We start from the raw sequence: 3,832 nt of genomic DNA, 5'->3' as shown, positions 1-3,832 counted from the left end.
GTATCCTAGCTATTCCTAAGGTTCGTACAAGGCTTTCAGACGTCATAACACGGTTGAATTGAACTCGTACACATAGATTTCAAGCATATTCACATTCAGCTATCATATATATTTTCACATAATTCATTTCAGCATATAAAACTCGTATTTATTTAAAATTAACAACATCTATTTGCTTATAAACTTACCTTGGGCAACAGTAATTGGAACGGGACGACTAATCGACAACTTTGGTTTTCCCCCGATCCAAATTCGATTTCTTTGGTTCTTGATCTAAACATATTCAAATTAAACTTATTCGAACATATTTTCACTCAATTTAGTCCAAAAACACATAAATGGGTAAATTATCATCTTACCCCTGACATTTTACACTTTTTACAATTTAGTCTAAATTGCACAAAACACAAAACATGCAAAATTTGAATACACTATGCTTAGACCGAATGTTCCTTATATTCATACAAGTCCATACATTTCATTTATTTCACATTTTAGTCCCTTAACTTATTATTTTTGCAATTTAGTCTTAATTACTCAAAATCATCAAAAATTATTCATAATTCATAATTCATAATTCATCAACTAACATCACAAAAATCAATTATTCATCAATGGCATAACTCAAAATATTCAACAAAATCAGAAATTCAAGCATGGGCTTTGCACATTACACTGCAACGATCTCAAAAACGTAAAAATTATCAAAAATCAAGCTAGATACTTACCTTAATCAAGCTTCAACAATGGCCAAACCTATGGAAACCTTATTTCTTTTTCTTTTCTTTAATATTCGGTCATGCAAAAAGAATATGAACACATGGTTTTAATTTTATGTTTTATAATATATTAACTTAATAATCATTTTACATTTTTAACCTTTATAATAAAATATAAAACCATTATAAACCATGCCTTTAACCGTCCAACTCATTTAATTATAGCCTAATTGCATTATAAGTGCTTCATATTAATAATACAAATTCAATTAAGCACTTTCATATTTAACTATTAACTTTTCACTTTACGCGATTAAGCCCTTTTTATTAAATCGGCACTCAAATGACAAAATTAAATCACAAAAATTTCACACATATAAATTCACACATAATAAACACTAAAAATTATTTTTAAATTTTTTTTGACTTGAATGCCTAGTCCCGAAACCACCGTTTCAAATAGGTTCTAAATTGGGCTATTACATTTCATTTTAACCTCATTCTTTTTCAAAAAGAAAAAAGAAAAAAGAAAAAGAAAAAAGCAAAAAAAACACTTCCTCCTCTTCATCCTTCTATGTTGGCCATGGCTCCATCAATGGAGAGTCCAACGGCTCTTTGGCTTCTAGTGGCGAAGCCGCCGCATACGGCGGCCAGATTTTTTTTTTTTTTTTTTGCAAAATTAAAGTTTTCTTTGAAAAATTTACTACTTTTCTTAAAAATCAAAGCTTTATTTCAAAATAGTTGAAAAAGATCAAAACTTTACTTTAAAATTTTAAACTTTTCCTATAAAATGACTAAAAAAATTTATTTTTAAAAATCTAAACTCTGTTTCTGTTTTTTTGAAAAAAAATATCACTATTTTTCTTAAAAATCAAAACTTTCTTTTGAAATAGTTGAAAAGATTAAAACTTTGTTTCAAAATTTTAAACTTTTCCTTTAAAATGACTAAAAATAAATTTTATTTTTAAAATCTAAACTCTCTTTTTTTAAAAGAATCAAAACTTTTCTCAGGATCAAGTATTTTTTTTAAAAAAACCTTTATTTTAGAAAAGGGAAGGGAAAAAACGAGATTTTTAGGGCTCCTAAGGGCGGAGGACCAACAGTCCAATGATGAACCCTTCATCGGAGCCCAAAACCCTATCCCTCATGACATGTCTATGGAAAAAATAAAAGAAAAAGAAATAGCATGCTTGTTATTGTTTTTTTTTTTTACTTAAAAAAATATGAAAAGCCTCCTCCTTTTTTTCTTTCATTTCATTTCATTTCATGTATATATACCGTTTTTCAATCTTATTTATTTGTAAAAAAAGATAATAATGATATTTAATAATAATAATAATAATTGTATTAATGATAAATAATAATAATTTGGGCCCTTGACAAGCCTAAAAAGGAAAGAAAAAGAAAAGAAAAACAAAGGTCTCTAATTGACCAAAATCAGGTGGGCTTCGAATGGGCTCAAGAGAGAACAAAAATTTAAAGGGAACAAATAGGCCTCCAATTAGGCTCGGACAAAAATGGGTGTCTACAATGGTCGGCCAAGTACTGTTGACCATAGTGGTCCACAGCAAACGGACACACGCCTTAAAAGCAAGGTATCATTGTTAGGGCAGCTCATAAGGAAGTGACCTAAAAAATATTGAAACTCGGATATAGGGTGAAATGAGATCTAGTTCGCCAGAGCGACATGGGTTCTCATTAGCTAATCCCACTAATGGAGTGTTAGTAAGTCTTATAGGATTGAAGCAAGACAATAGAGTCCGCCAAGGACTAATTGGGATTACTATGATAACCAGTGAAGGCAAACGAAAGGGTTATTAGGGTGGTAGGCGGGACGACTACCTTACAAGTCCAAGGTGGAAAAGGGAATATATACTGGCAACTGACCATCCTTTTACGGAACTAAGGATTTAAAATTATGGGTAGAAGGATGTCTGAAAGAGAGATGAATGAAGGAAAGAATGTACATAAGGAAGGGACAGAGTCCACGGTTATGGCGAGATACTTGAGAACTACCAAAACTTTTTGAATGGTTACATGGTCAACCAGGGAATGATTCGGTTAGCTACCTAACCACCAATAGATAAGTTTAGAAAAAATTAGAGACTGCCATATCGGGTTGAGAGAAATTTTCCCAAGACAATCAATGAGTTAAATATGTTTAGTTTCTTTTTTTTTTTACTATTACCTCGACAAGTTTAGGGTTATTTTGTGTAGTATAGTAAAGAAACTCACCAAGTTCTTTCAAACTTACAAAAATTTGGCTTATGCATGCAAGACTAAAAGAGTGATCAAGGACCTTGAGGAGGGACCAAGCCAGACCGAGATAGTTCAATGAGTAATTATTAGTGTGGTGTCATGCACATAAGAGGGGCTACCTTTAGAGGCTTCACCTAAGGGTCAAACATGTTTTAATTAAATGGTTCCTTTAGAGTTTAATATTGGAGATAGTAAACATTTGTTTTAATTTTAGTGTTTCTGATATAAGAGACATTTATTATTCAATGTAGCAGGTCTTGAATTCGTTAAGTTTAAAATTTTGGTAATGAGTCTAATACAATCCAATTATGGCACACTACACCCAGATTCAATTATCGAGTCGAGTGAGGGTGTTACAAGAACGGCCTAAAGAAGGTTGTTATTGGTAAAAAGCCCGAAGGTATAGAAAATCAAAATGGGAAGAGCTTGATGGAAAAGCTATGTCTACGATTTAGTTGTTTCTCATGAATAATGTATTATAGGAAGTACTTATAGAGAAAACAACGACTGCTTTATGGAAGAAATTAGAAACCCTTTATATGAAAAAATCATTGGCTGGTCGATTGGTATTGAAGCAACACTTGTACACATTTTGTATAGGTTAAAGAACGTTCATTAGGGCTTACATTAGTGAGTTTATTACACTTATGAATGGCCCGAAAATCATCGAGGTTAACATAGATGAAGAAGATTGGGTTATGTTATTGTTGTGCTCTTTCCCCTCTTTGTATAAAACTTTCAAGGAAACCATGATTTATGGCAAAGATAAACTCTCATTTGAGGACTTGAAGGGAAATTCGTTGAGTAAGGAAAAACTCAACAATGAATTAGGCTCAAGCAGCAAATCTGAGTAA

This window comes from Gossypium arboreum, chromosome 12, assembly GCF_025698485.1.
Source record: "Gossypium arboreum isolate Shixiya-1 chromosome 12, ASM2569848v2, whole genome shotgun sequence".
In the NCBI taxonomy this organism is placed as follows: Eukaryota; Viridiplantae; Streptophyta; class Magnoliopsida; order Malvales; family Malvaceae; genus Gossypium; species Gossypium arboreum.
Note: the sequence above shows the minus strand (reverse complement) of the source record.